Consider the following 16,073-nt stretch of genomic DNA (forward strand, 5'->3'; position numbering starts at 1 on the left):
ATGCGGGCTTCGGAAAGTAGAGGCCGGTCTTGGTGGCCGTGCGGTTCTAGGCGCTTCAATTCGGAACCGCGGGACTGCTACGGTCGCAGGTTCGAATCTTGCCTCGGGCATGTATGTGTGTGATGTCCTTAGGTTAGTAAAGTTTAAGTAGGTCTAAGTTCTAGGGGACTGATGACCTAAGATGTTAAGTCCCATAGTGCTCAGAACCATTTGAACCATTCGGAAAGTAGAAGGGAGCCACAGGTGGATTGAAGCTGTGACTTAATATCTCGGACCGATGACCGTAGGAGTCTGGTCCCTTTAATCCCACAAACCACTTAATATCTCAGCAGGTAGGGGCCTATACTGTAAATGTCAACAGTTCGCATTTGAGTCCTACTCAGTACACAGTTTTTTTACTGCACCACCTTGCTCAGTGTGTGTGTGTGTGTGTGTGTGTGTGTGTGTGTGTGTGTGTGGACACCTATGATGATGGAAATAAAAGAATGAAGAATGTGGAACTCGGGACCAATAAACAGCATACTAATCGAGTGTTGCAAATAATATTTGATTGCACTTGACCTATTCTGTATATTTCATTCACTATGTCGATGTACACAATCTAACTGCACCACTGCACTCAATGCTTCAGAAGTAAACACAAAACCACAAGATATATCTGTGTAGTCCATTCCTAAGGCAAATGGTCCAAACATTAGACTTTATTCTCAACTGTTAACAAGATACATCTCTAACTTAATGGAAAATGGAATTTGCAGTTCTTGCAGGATACACTTGCTGATCAAAAGCATCCGGGAATCACTATGTAATGTGGAACTGACCACTAGATCTTCCGTGAGATGGACTTACGAGTGTAAAAGGGAGGGGAGTATTGCATCAGTAGAGAAGTAGTAAAAGAAAAATGTCTCCTTCAGAAGAGCTCATTTACTTCGAACGTGCATTACTCATTGGGTGTCACTTAGCACCAAATCCATTAGCGATATTTCAACTCCTCTAAAGTTGCTCAAGTCGACTGTTGGTGATGTGATTGTTAAGTGTAAATGCGAAGGTGCGACTATAGCTAATCCAACAACAGCCAGACCTCACGTACTGACGGACACGGAGCGGGGAGCATTGCGGAGAATGGTTATAAAAATTCGTTTTAAGTCAGTGGAAGGAAGCACTCGTGAGTTTCAAAGTGTTACCAGTAAACAGACTAGCTCATTTGCGGTGCATGAGGATTTAAAAAGAATGTGGAACAGTCGTCGAGTAGCTCCTAATAAGCTATACATTTCTGCAAGCTACGTTTCAAGTGGTGTAAAGCGCGATGTCACTGGACATGATGGAAAACCAGTGGTTTGTCGTGATGAACCACGTTATACCCTGTGGAAATCCGATGGAAGGATTTGGGTTTGGCGAATGTCTCGAAAGCGTTATGTGCCATCATGTGTAGCGCCAACAGTGAAATGCAGAGGAGGTGGTATTTATTACAGTACGGTGTTGCTGTTCATGCTTACGGTGTGGAACCCTTATTGCATTTAAGGGTACGCTAAATCCAGAAGGAACACTTTTATGTACTGCATACAGTGGAGGGAAATTTTGGAGACGATGACATTTCTATGAACATGACAAAGCTTTCTCTTATCAAGCAGCATCTGTGAGGCAATGGTTTGTGGACAATAACATTCCTGATAAGGACTTTTCTGCTCACAGTGCCGACCTGAACACAACGAAAGACCTTTGAGATGAGTTAGAAAGACGACTTTGCTCGAGACCCCAGTGTCCTATGGTTTCGGCTCTTGAGGAAGGATGGGCTCTTATTCTTCCACAGAAATTCAGACACATGAATGAAAGTGTTGACAGCAGATATAAGCCATCGTAGAAGCAGCGAGTGGTCACACGTCATATTAATATCCACTAATAGTGTCCTGCTACTTTTGACCAGGTGCCGTATGATGCAGAGCCCTTCAGGCTCGCTTTAATTGATGATAAGGCCTGCACTGCATCTGAAACAAGAAGGAGTACCTCCATATTTCTCATGGCTAGTACCTCATGGAAAACTACTTCGGGTCTTTACGTGTTCACCAGGCCCACGGACATTTCTGTGCAAGGATATTACACTGCCTGACAAAAATATTGAAGTACCCAGGAGAAGAGGAGGAAATGAAGTGAAACTACGCGGCTTGAGAGGGTATATGATGTTGTTTTAGCGATTACAAACTCGACTCACATTTATGAAGAACTTGGCTTGATGAGCCCACTAATCACTTTGACACTCCGCTCCCCCTGGCCTGGAGAAATGAATTGATTCCATTGGAAAGGGTGTCATAAACCCGTTGTATCCACCTCGGAGGCCAGCTGGCCCACAAATGTTGTACATAGCCTTTGATACCATGAACATGGATGTCCTGGCACTGGGAAGAGCTGACGTGCAACCTGGTCCCGCACGTTCTATTGGCGACAGATCAGCGGATCTTGCTGGCCATGGGATAGCTCAGGACCATGCCGACAGTTCATAGAGAGATGATACATGTGTGGGCGAGAATTGTCCTGTTGACAGATGGCACAATGGTACTGTCGCATGTGCGAACACACATTAGGAAGCAGGATACTCGTGACGTATCGTTGTTCTCTCAGTTATTACCAGCTGTGACCTGAAGTTATACTCGATAGCTCCCCACACCAAGATGCGAGGACCAACACCTCTGTATCTCTCCAGAACACTGCAAGACTGGGATCTCTCCCCATATCGCCACCTTACTCGTCGACGATGGTCATGTGGGATAGTGCAGAGCCACGATTTATCTCCGAACACAGTGTGACGCCATTCATCAGTTGGTCGTGGCATGACTCCAAATGCAGACGTTCGTGTTCCGGTGTTAACGGCGGCATGACATGGGTCGGTAATTCCACAATCCGGCTGCTGCTAGTCTACATCTACATCTACATCTACATTTATACTCCGCAAGCCACCCAACGGTGTGTGGCGGAGGGCACTGTACGTGCCACTGTCATTACCTCCCTTTCCTGTTCCAGTCGCGTATGGTTCGCGGGAAGAACGACTGTCTGAAAGCATCCGTGTGCGCTCTAATCTCTCTAATTTTACATTCGTGATCTCCTCGGGAGGTATAAGTAGGGGGAAGCAATATATTCGATACCTCATCCAGAAACGCACCCTCTCGAAACCTGGACAGCAAGATACACCGCGATGCAGAGCGCCTCTCTTGCAGAGTCTGCCACTTGAGTTTATTAAACATCTCCGTAACGCTATCACGGTTACCAAATAACCCTGTGACGAAACGCGCCGCTCTTCTTTGGATCTTCTCTATCTCCTCCGTCAACCCGATCTGGTACGGATCCCACACTGATGAGCAATACTCAAGTATAGGTCGAACGAGTGTTTTGTAAGCCACCTCCTTTGTTGATGGACTACATTTTCTAAGCACTCTCCCAATGAATCTCAACCTGGTACCCGCCTTACCAACAATTAATTTTATATGATCATTCCACTTCAAATCGTTCCGCACGCATACTCCCAGATATTTTACAGAACAACTGCTACCAGTGTTTGTTCCGCTATCATATAATCATACAATAAAGGATCCTTCTTTCTATGTATTCGCAATACATTACATTTGTCTATGTTAAGGGACAGTTGCCACTCCCTGCACCAAGTACCTATCCGCTGCAGATCTTCCTGCATTTCGCTACAATTTTCTAATGCTGCAACTTCTCTGTATACTACAGCATCATCCGCGAAAAGCCGCATGGAACTTCCGACACTATCTGCTAGGTCATTTATATATATTGTGAAAAGCAATGGCCCCATAACACTCCCCTGTGGTACGCCAGAGGTTACCTTAACGTCTGTAGACGTCTCTCCATTGATAACAACATACTGTGTTCTGTTTGCTAAAAACTCTTCAATCCAGCCACACAGCTCGTCTGATATTCCATAGGCTCTTACTTTGTTTATCAGGCGACAGTGCGGAACTGTATCGAACGCCTTCCGGAAGTCAAGAAAAATAGAATCTACCTGGGAGCCTGTATCTAATATTTTCTGGGTCTCATGAACAAATAAAGCGAGTTGGGTCTCACACGATAGCTGTTTCCGGAATCCATGTTGATTCCTACAGAGTAGATTCTGGGTTTCCAAAAACGACATGATACTCGAGCAAAAAACATGTTCTAAAATTCTACAACAGATCGACGTCAGAGATATAGGTCTATAGTTTTGCGCATCTGCTCGACGACCCTTCTTGAAGACTGGGACTACCTGTGCCCTTTTCCAATCATTTGGAACCCTCCGTTCCTCTAAAGACTTGCGGTACACGGCTGTTAGAAGGGGGGCAAGTTCTTTCGCGTACTCTGTTTAGAATCGAATTTGTATCCCGTCAGGTCCAGTGGACTTTCCTCTGTTGAGTGATTCCAGTTGCTTTTCTATTCCTTGGACACTTATTTCGATGTCAGCCATTTTTTCGTTTGTGCGAGGATTTAGAGAAGGAACTGCAGTGCGGTCTTCCTCTGTGAAACAGCTTTGGAAAAAGGTGTTTAGTATTTCAGCTTTACGCGTGTCATCCTCTGTTTCAATGCCATCATCATCCCGGAGTGTCTGGATATACTGTTTCGAGCCACTTACTTATTTAACGTAAGACCAGAACTTCCTAGGATTTTCTGTCAAGTCGGTACATAGAATTTTACTTTCGAATTCACTGAACGCTTCTCGCATAGCCCTCCTTACGCTGACTTTGACATCGTTTAGCCTCTGTTTGTCTGAGAGGTTTTGGCTGCGTTTAAACTTGGAGTGAAGCTCTCTTTGCTTTCGCAGTAGTTTCCTAACTTTGTTGTTGTACCACGGTGGGTTTTTCCCGTCCCTCACAGTTTTACTCGGCACGTACCTGTCTAAAACGCATTTTACGATTGCCTTGAACTTTTTCCATAAACACTCAACATTGTCAGTGTCGGAACAGAAATTTTCGTTTTGATGTGTTAGGTAGTCTGAAATCTGCCTTCTATTACTCTTGCTAAACAGATAAACCTTCCTTCCTTTTTTTATATTCCTATTAACTTCCATATTCAGGGATGCTGCAACGGCCTGATGATCACTGATTCCCTGTTCTGCACATACAGAGTCGAAAAGTTCGGGTCTGTTTGTTATCAGTAGGTCCAAGATGTTATCTCCACGAGTCGGTTCTCTGTTTAGTTGCTCGAGGTAATTTTCGGATAGTGCACTCAGTATAATGTCACTCGATGCTCTGTCCCTACCACCTGTCCTAAACATCTGAGTGTCCCAGTCTATATCTGGTAAATTGAAATCTCCACCTAAGACTATAACATGCTGAGAAAATTTATGTGAAATGTATTCCAAATTTTCTCTCAGTTGTTCTGCCACTAATGCTGCTGAGTTGGGAGGTCGGTAAAAGGAGCCAATTATTAACCTAGCTCGGTTGTTGAGTGTAACCTCCACCCATAATAATTCACAGGAACTATCCACTTCTACTTCACTACAGGATAAACTACTACTAACAGCGACGAACACTCCACCACCGGTTGCATGCAATCTATCCTTTCTAAACATCGTCTGTACCTTTGTAAAAATTTCGGCAGAATTTATCTCTGGCTTCAGCCAGCTTTCTGTACCTATAACGATTTCAGCTTCGGTGCTTTCTATCAGCGCTTGAAGTTCCGGTACTTTACCAACGCAGCTTCGACAGTTGACAATTACAATACTGATTGCTGCTTGGTCCCCGCATGTCCTGACTTTGCCCCGCACTCGTTGAGGCTGTTGCCCTTTCTGTATTTGCCCAAGGCCATCTAACCTAAAAAACCGCCCAGCCCACGCCACACAACCCCTGCTACCCGTGTAGCCGCTTGTTGCGTGTAGTGGACTCCTGACCTTTCCAGCGGAACCTGAAACCCCACCACCCTATGGCGCAAGTCGAGGAATCTGCAGCCCACACGGTCGCAGAACCGTCTCAGCCTCTGATTCAGACCCTCCACTCGGCTCTGTACCAAAGGTCCGCAGTCAGTCCTGTCGACGATGCTGCAGATGGTGAGCTCTGCTTTCATCCCGCTAGCGAGACCGGCAGTCTTCACCAAATCAGATAGCCGCCGGAAGCCAGAGAGGATTTCCTTCGATCCATAGCGACACACATCTTTGGTGCCGACATGAGCGACCACCTGCAGATGGGTGCACCCTGTACCCTTCATGGCATCCGGAAGGACCCTTTCCACATCTGGAATGACTCTCCCCGGTATGCACACGGAGTGCACATTGGTTTTCTTCCCCTCTCTTGCTGCCATTTCCCTAAGGGGCCCCATTACGCGCCTGACGTTGGAGCTCCCAATTACCAGTAAGCCCACCCTCTGCGACCGCCCGGATCTTGCAGACTGAGGGGCAACCTCTGGAACAGGACAAGCAGCCATGTCAGGCCGAAGGTCAGTATCAGCCTGAGACAGAGCCTGAAACCGGTTCGTCAGACAAACTGGAGAGGCCTTCCGTTCAGCCCTCCGGAATGTCTTTCGCCCCCTGCCACACCTTGAGACGACCTCCCACTCTACCACAGGTGAGGGATCAGCCTCAATGCGGGCAGTATCCCGGGCAACCACAGTCGTAGTCCGATCGGGGGATGCGTGGGACGAGCTGGCCGTCCCCGACAAACCCCCATCCGGATCCCCACAGTGATGCCCATTGGCAACAGCCTCAAGCTGTGTGACCGAAGCCAACGCTGCCTGAAGCTGGGAGCGAAGGGATGCCAACTCAGCCTGCATCCGAACACAGCAGTTGCAGTCCCTATCCATGCTAAAAACTGTTATGCAAAGAACGTCTGAACTAATCAACAGAGAGCGCAAACAAATCGACACAAAATTTAAACGGTTATTAAAATACAAGATTGCCTAGTAAATGCAGTAATGCTGCTACTTGCGCTCTGCTGACACACTGCTCGGCGGTGGAAGCAGACTACGCGATTTTACACTATTCAGGTACTAAAACGCGATGCTACAACTCTCAAATACTATAATACGCCAGAAATGTATGAATTAAACAATGCAAGTACCAAAAACACGCAAAGAAATTAAGAATTAAACAATGTAACAAATGAGTGAGCTAGGAGTATACGACTTGCTGCTGCAGCTGCTTATCCAACGGCGGCAGGGAACACACGAAGACTAGTCTCCAGTCAATGGTGTGTTATCACATAAAATGTCCCAGGGAGTCCGTTACTTAATCTTGGTTGGCAGCCACCGATTGCTTGGTGCACAATGTGGCGTTCCTCCCTTGTGGTAGTCAGACGCGGTCGATTAGAACCTTGACGAAAACTATGTTTGCCCTCTCGTTTCCTTTCAGTCCAATTTCAGGTAACGGTCGCATCCTAATGCCCCATATATCTGCATGCAGTTCTATTCGACAAACTGGCAAAGTGCAGACTCGCAACGAAAACCCTTGCAAACTAAGTCATGCACGGCTAATGCTGTCTCAAATGGGTGCATGGCATCTCCGTGTCTTTCAGAGTGATCACTCGACGTTTGATGTTCTTAACGGCCCTCGTACACTGAGGTGACAATAGTTATGGGACACCTCCTAATATAGTGTTGGACCTATTTTGCCCTGCGTAGTGCAGGAGAAGACCGGGGCGGAGACTAGTCGTCAACGTCCCATCGACCATGAGGTGAATAGAGACAGAGCACGAGCTTGGATTAGGGAAGGATGGAGAAGGAAAGCGGCCACTCCCATTCTAAGGAACCAACCCGGTATTTGCCTTAAGCGATTTAGGGAAATCACGTGAAACCTAAACCAAGATGGCCGAAAGCTGGTTTGAACTGTTGTTCTCCCGAATGTGAGTCCAGTGTGCTAACCACTGTGTTACCCCACTCGGTCCCGGCGTGGTGCAGCAACGCGACGTGTTAGGGACTCAACATGTCGTTGGAAATCCCTAGAAGAAATAGTGAGCCATGCTACCTCTACAGCCGTGCATAATTGCGAAAGTGTTCCCTGTGCAGGACTTTGTGCATGAACTGACCTCTCGATTTTCTCCCATAAATGTTCGATGGAATTCATGTCGGTCGATCTGGGTCCAGAATGTTCTTCAGACCAATCGCGAACAATTATGCCCACTGGCGCATTGTCATCCATAAAAATTCTATCGTTGTTTGGGAACATGAGTGGCTGCAAATGGTCTCCAAATACCCGAACATAACCGTTTTAGTTATTGATCTGTTCAGTTGGGACCCAGTCCATGCCATGTAAACACAGCCCACACCATTATGGTGACACCACGAGCTTGCACAGTGCCTTCTTAACATCTTCGGTCCATGGTCTCATGGGATCTGCGATACACTCGAAGACTACCATCCGTTCTTACCATCTGAAATCGGGACCCATCTGATCAGGTCACGGTTTTCCAGCCGTCTAGGGTTCAACCGATTCAGTCACGAGCACAGAACAGGTGCTGTAGGTGTTATTGTACTATAGCAAACATTCGCGTCGGTCGTCTGCTGCCGTAGCCCATTAACGCCATATTTCGCCGCACTGTCGTAACGGATACGTTCGTCGTACGTTCACATTATTTCTGCAGTTATTTCTCGCATTGTTGCATGTCTGCTAGCATTGACAACTCTACGGAAACACCGCTGCTTTTGCTTATTAAGTGAAGGCCGTCGACCACAGCGTTGTCCCTACTGAGAGGCAATGCCTGAAATTTGATATTCTCGACACACTCTTGACTACGTGGGTCTCAGAATACTGAATTCCCTGACGATTTCCGAAATGGAATGTCCCATGCGTGTAGTTCCAACTACCATTCCGCGTTCAAAGTCTGTTAATTCCCGTCATGCAGCTATAATCACGTCGTAAACTTTTTCAGATGAATCACCTGAGTTCAAATGACGGCTCCGCCAATGCACTGTCCTTTTATACGTTTTGTACGCGATATTACCGCCATCTGTATATGTGCATATCGCTATCAAAAATGGTTCAAATGGCTCTGAGCACTACGGGACTTAACTTCTGAGGTCATCAGTCCCCTAGAACTTAGAACTACTTAAACATAACTAACCTAAGGACATCTCACACACCCACGCGCGAGGCAGGATTCGAACCTGCGACCGTAGCGATCGCGCGGTTCCAAACTGTAGTGCCTAGAACCGCTCGGCCACACCGGCCGGCCATATCGCTATCCCATGACTTCTACCATCTCAGTGTGTACCCTACAAGATGTGATAACTACACTAAATACCAACAAAGCTAATGCACTCTAATGCCGTGCTACCCGTCACACAGAACTGCAACACCAATCATTTACAAACCCGCCGCTGCTGTGTACGTGTACGAAGTTACGTTAATGTCCTACCATGTCTCTTAGGTGCTACTCATTTTTGTCAAGCAGTGTATTTATGACATGTAGGATCGAAGTTTGCACTCACCAGAAGTAAACAGGTGAAAAGATTTTTGTCATCTTTTAAACGCTTATTTACTTGTTAAATAAAATTCTGGGGCGCAACTCCGATTAGTTATACGGCATTTGTCTACAAAGCTGGAAATTTCATTGAAGCTAGTGATGACAATCTGAGTATGTTATGTAATATGAAATTGCCAAAAAACACTTTCTGTGACGATTTCATGATTTACTAACTTCTTCACCTTTGAGTTGCTGAGGATGTCCATAGAGATTTTCCCATAGCTTCCCTTTAGATGTGCTAGAATTATCATCTCTTAAAATACTTCTGTTTTCTCTTTAAACACTCTTCATAATTTGTAAATAAATACGGGAGCAGAATGAATAGATAACTAATCTATGCAGTGAATGCTCCGTCCCGGAAGTGGACAGATAGGTGGGAAATGGAGCTGGCTCCCTGACGAAGCATTAGTAATCAGTATTATCGAAGGAAAGCTTTTAATACTTACACGTATTTATCTAGTGGTCCGTTTGTTGACTTCGTATTCTGAATCACTTTCCTGGAGGGAGCGCTGGTTGTCAGGCGTAGGGTTCCACAACCCGAGTAGCCAACAGGTGTGAGTCAGATGCCTAAGAGAGACTGCGGAACAATTCACGGCAATTCGCACTTTAGACGTAGCGGCCGTTATCTTCTGCTCTCGTGACCACATAATTATCAAAATTTTCGCAACTCATTGTTCTTAATCTCCTATCAGTTGAGTTTAGCTTTTGCCCGAGAATGGATGGACTTTGTCGTTTTCAATGTCAGGAGGAATGTCAGTACGTATACTATGTAAACCACTTTACAGTGTATGGTGAAACTCACGTAGTATCAATATTAGACGCTTTATGTGGTCCATTTTCTTTGTGGGCGTGGGAAAAATGCCTTTTTTTTTTTTTACGTACGTAAGAGTCCCAGTTTTTGTTACGATATTATCAGGGCCACTGCCCGATATGTACTGGGATGCATTAGGAGAACTGACACACTTTTGAGGAACACAGCTTCGTTTATGGACTGTGCACTTTGTTTCCAGACAGAATGGAATTCTTTGTACGCTTAATATATGCGACAAGTTCTTCCTCAGCTCGGTGGGATCTTCTTGCGAAGCTTCACATAACCAGTGGTCGTCAGACTGGTCATAACACAATAAACTACGTACCCATGACCATAAGAATTTATCTGCATTTACCCAATATAATCATTATATAATTCTCTCGCTAGTAATAGCTCTGAACATTATTAGTTTGGCATGAACATATCTGTAGCGAAATGATTAAGGAGTCAAGAAATTTTTTTCATCACCGTTCATCGCCCATTTGCTATAGAATACTAGATAAAGGCTTCCTCCAGACATGCATAGCGGTCTTCTGGTTGTGGCGTTATCTATGCTTGGGGGTCGATAAAAATTGGCTGAGCCCCACTTAATACAGTACCAGTATTCCACAAATGCAACTTGTTGGTTTAATCAACGTAATATGACTCATTTGATGGCTGTAGTTGAATCGAGCTCTCTAGTACTGAAGCTCCATTAAACTGTCAGACTTTGTAACTGCATTGCAGGTATTGGTAAATAAACGATGGCTTTAGAACTTAGAACTTATGCCTTAAAGAACTCTTAGAAATCACCAGTGACTAACATCAGACTTATTTATGCTCTGTTGCTAAACTACGTTTGAATGGCATTCACAAAAATTAAAAGTGTTGCAGGTCTACGTGACCTGCCACAACATCAACACACCCTCTAGTGAAGCTTATCGTCTATCCAAAATTTATTTATGGACATACTTCTCTCCACCAGTTTCAGCGAATTGATGTCACAAAAGCGACGTATAAAAATGTGCTTAGTAAGTAGAATTAAGCTATCTGAAGGCTAGCTTTATTTTCATTAATATTAACTTAAAAGAGTTTTTCTGTTGCACATTAAATTAGTTTGAACTGACTTATAATTACAGTTGCAGCAATAATACACTACTGACCATTAAAATTGCTACACCAAGAAGAAATGCAGATGATAAACGGGTATTCATTGGACAAATATACTAGAACTGACGCAATTTGGGTGCATAGATCCTGAGAAATCAGTACCCAGAACAACCACCTCTGGCCGTAATAACGGCCTTCATACGCCTGGGCATTGAGTCAAACAGAGCTTGGATGGCGTGTACAGGTACAGCTGCCCATGCAGCTTCAACACGATACCACAGTTCATCAAGATTAGTGCCTAGCGTATGCTGACGAGCCAGTTGCTCGGCCACCATTGACCAGACGTTTTCAATTGGTGAGAGATCTGGAGAATTTGCTGGCCAGGGCAGCAGTCGAAAATTTTCTGTATCCAGATAGGCTCGTATAGGACCTGAAACATGCGGTCGTGCATTATCCTGCTGAAATGTAGGGTTTCGCAGGGATCGAATAAGAGTAGAGCCACGGGTCGTAACACATCTGAAATGTAACGTCCACTGTTCAAAGTGCCTTCAATGCGAACAAGAGGTGACCGAGACGTGTAACCAATGGCACCCCATAGCATCACGCCGGGTGATACGCCAGTATGGCGATGACGAATACACGCTTCCAATGTGCGTTCACCGCGATGTCGCCAAATACGGATGCGACCATCATGATGCTGTAAACAGAACCTGGATTCATCCGAAAAAATGACGTTTTGCCATTCGTTCACCCAGGTTCGTCGTTGAGTACACCATCGCAGGCGCTCCTGTGTGTGATGCAGCCTCAAGGGTAACCACAGCCATGGTCTCCGAGCTGATAGTCCATGCTGCTGCAAACGTCGTCTAACTGTTCGTGCAGATGGTTGTTGTCTTGCAAACGTCCCCATCTGTTGACTCAGGGATCGATACGTGGCTGCACGATCCGTTACAGCCATGCAGATGAGATGCCTGCCATCTCGACTGCTAGTGATACGAGACCGTTGGGATCCAGCACGGCGTTCCGTATTACCCCCCTGAATCCACCGATTCCATATTCTGCTAACAGTCATTGGATCTCGACTAACGCGAGCAGCAATGTCGCGATACGATAAACCGCAATCCAACGTTTATCAAAGTCGGAAACGTGATGGTACGCATTTCTCCTCATCACAACAACGTTTCACCAGGCAATGTCGGTCAACTGCTATTTGAGTTTGAGAAATCGGTTGGAAACTTCCCTCATGTCAGCACGTTGCAGGTGTCGCCACCGGCGCCAGCCTTGTGTGAATGCTCTGAAAAGCTAATCATTTGCATATCTCACCATCTTCTTCCTGTCGGTTAAATTTCGCGTCTGTAGCACGTCATCTTCGTGGTGTAGCTATTTTAATGACCAGTAGCGTACTTGTGGCCACTATTATATCCTTGAACCCGACTACCATCTTTGTAAAATAAAACATGTGAAATTTACGAAACTTAAAACGACTGAAAATTTGTGTATAAGATGTTACAGTAATTTTTGTGCTGACTCCAGAAATTCTCTTAGGCTTTGAGGCTCTCTAATATTTCGTGAAGTAATTGAGGATTTAATATTTTGATTCATATGCTTGTATAATTAATTCAGCTGTTGTGTTTTGATGGTAGTTGTATGTTTAAAACATGAAATTTTGTTCTTCAGCATCTCCTTAATAAATATTACTTTTATAATCAGTCATTACATTGAATTTGAACATTACGCAACATCTTCATGCAGCTTCAACACGATACCACAGTTCATCAAGATTAGTGCCTAGCGTATGCTGACGAGCCAGTTGCTCGGCCACCATTGACCAGACGTTTTCAATTGGTGAGAGATCTGGAGAATTTGCTGGCCAGGGCAGCAGTCGAAAATTTTCTGTATCCAGATAGGCTCGTATAGGACCTGAAACATGCGGTCGTGCATTATCCTGCTGAAATGTAGGGTTTCGCAGGGATCGAATAAGAGTAGAGCCACGGGTCGTAACACATCTGAAATGTAACGTCCACTGTTCAAAGTGCCTTCAATGCGAACAAGAGGTGACCGAGACGTGTAACCAATGGCACCCCATAGCATCACGCCGGGTGATACGCCAGTATGGCGATGACGAATACACGCTTCCAATGTGCGTTCACCGCGATGTCGCCAAATACGGATGCGACCATCATGATGCTGTAAACAGAACCTGGATTCATCCGAAAAAATGACGTTTTGCCATTCGTTCACCCAGGTTCGTCGTTGAGTACACCATCGCAGGCGCTCCTGTGTGTGATGCAGCCTCAAGGGTAACCACAGCCATGGTCTCCGAGCTGATAGTCCATGCTGCTGCAAACGTCGTCTAACTGTTCGTGCAGATGGTTGTTGTCTTGCAAAACGTCCCCATCTGTTGACTCAGGGATCGATACGTGGCTGCACGATCCGTTACAGCCATGCAGATGAGATGCCTGCCATCTCGACTGCTAGTGATACGAGACCGTTGGGATCCAGCACGGCGTTCCGTATTACCCTCCTGAATCCACCGATTCCATATTCTGCTAACAGTCATTGGATCTCGACTAACGCGAGCAGCAATGTCGCGATACGATAAACCGCAATCCAACGTTTATCCAAATTAGCCGAATTAATTCACTTGATATAAATTTTTGGTTACTTTGTTTGTTAGGCTTCACGATCGATTGTACTTCGAAACTCGATTATGAAATTTTATCACAAGCAATAGGCTTCTATGATATTCCTGCATGTTACACGCCTTCCTTCAATTATGTCGTCACTTCGGCATTTCCTTATGTAACACCTACATTTCATTTTCATTTCCGTTGTAAAATAACAGTTTCCCCTCCAATTTATTCTTTGGTCCACTTATTTTGTTTTCGTTTCCTCTATTTATTCCAGTCACATACACTATGTGATGTATGCGGGCTCCTGGCTGAAAATGACTTACAAATACGTGGCGCACTCCATCGGTAATGCTGGAATTCAGTATGGTGTTGGCCCATCCTTAGCCTTCATGAGAGCTTCCACTCTCGCAGGCATACGTTCAATCAGGTGCTGTAAGGTTTCTTGGGGAATGGCAGCCCATTCTTCACGGAGTGCTGCACTGAGGAGAGGTATCGATGTCGGGCGGTGAGGCCTGGCACGAAGTCGGCTTTTCAAAACATCCCAAAGGTGTTCTTTAGGTTTCAGGTCAGGACTCTATGCAGACCACTTCATTACAGGGATGTTATTGTCGTGTAACCACTCCACCACAGGCTGTGCATTATGAACAGGTGCTCGATAGTGTTGAAAGATGCAGTCGTCATCCTCGAATTGCTCTTCAACAGTGGGAAGCAAGAATGTGCTGTGATAGTACCACGCAAAACAACAAGGGCTGCAAGCCCTGTCCATGAAAAACACGACCACACCATGACACCACCGCCTCCGAATTTTGCTGTTGGCACTTCACACGGTGGCAGATGACGTTCACCGGGCATTCGCCATAGCCACACCCTGCCATCGGATCGCCACATTGTGTACCGTGATTCGTCACTCCACACAACGTTTTTCCACTGTTCAATCGTGCAATGTTTACGCTCCTTATTCCAAGCGAGCCGTTGTTTGGCATTTACCGGCGTGATGGGTGGCTTATGAGCAGCCGATCGACCATAAAGTTTTCTCACCTTCCGCCTGACTGTCATAGTGCTTGCAGTGGACCCTGATGCAGTTCGGAATTCCAGTGTGATGGTCTGGATAGATGTCTGCCTATTACGCTTCACGACCCTCTTCAACTGTCGGCGGTTAGGAGTCTGCAGTTGGGCACCGAGTCAAACGCTTTCCGGAAGTCAAGGAATATGGCATCCGTCTGATACCCTTCATCCATGGTTCGCTAGATATCATGTGAAAAAAGGGCGAGTTGCGTTTCGCTGGAGCGATGCTTTCTAAAGCCATGCTGATGCATGGACAGCAACTCTAATCGATTAGATGTAAAGAGCATCTATTAGGGAAAAAAGGTACGAACGTACATAATTCGCCATTCGCTGACCACCTTCTTATCACAGGACACAAACCTAAAGATGTTCATGATATTAGTATCTTACATACAGAAAAGAAAGGCTTCAGACTTGATATTCTTGAACAGTTGGAAATTTTCAAACATTTTTCCCGTAACGACCATTTAATCCTCAATGAGCAATTACATTTACGTGATAAAAATTTCTTTGATGGTGTAAAGCCCTTGCGTAAAATCACTTAACGCGGAATATTGCTATTATGCTTCCCGTACTGTAGCCTTAAAATATTGTTCTCTCTCTCTCTGTTTTACAGTATAATATTTTGTTCAACTTTCGATCTGTTACATACTATCTGACATAATGTAATCAGCACATTACGTGCACTCCTGTTCCAATGCTTCTGACAGCTGTTGTCACTGTAAATTACAAGCATTCAATACTAGATGGCTTGCTAACATCAACGGCGCACGCGCCTGTCAGTCTGATGCTGCTTACAGTGCCGGCCGCACACGCGACCCTTAGCGGCGCGTCTTAATCAAGTTGCATTCCTAGGAATATTTTATAATGTACAAATATATTTTTATCTTTAACGTGAGCACTGTTGCTCTAAACCATTTCTTAACTATTTACTCTCTGTAAGTATACTTTCTTTGTCTACTGTGCCGTAGCAGTTAGCTATGATGTAATTTTATTACATATGTTTAATTTAATAATTTTTATATTATTCCAAAACTCTGT

The 16,073-nt window shown here is 45.2% G+C and overlaps 1 protein-coding gene across 2 annotated transcripts in view; it reads right to left on the bottom strand.

Moving 5' to 3' along the window:
* LOC126248198 (retinol dehydrogenase 13-like) overlaps positions 1 to 16,073 on the bottom strand; it is a 104,669-nt gene that overhangs the window by 83,055 nt on the left and 5,541 nt on the right. Inside the window, exon 1 of one of the 2 annotated variants that reach the window (XM_049948994.1) lies at positions 9,884 to 10,005. The exons of the other annotated variant lie outside the window; for it this stretch is intronic. The gene's annotated coding sequence lies outside the window, so the exon portion shown is untranslated. Of the gene's footprint in view, positions 1 to 9,883; positions 10,006 to 16,073 lie in introns of those variants that run through there. 2 annotated transcript variants of the gene reach the window in all.

Source organism: Schistocerca nitens, chromosome 3, assembly GCF_023898315.1.
Source record: "Schistocerca nitens isolate TAMUIC-IGC-003100 chromosome 3, iqSchNite1.1, whole genome shotgun sequence".
NCBI classification, from domain to species: domain Eukaryota; kingdom Metazoa; phylum Arthropoda; class Insecta; order Orthoptera; family Acrididae; genus Schistocerca; species Schistocerca nitens.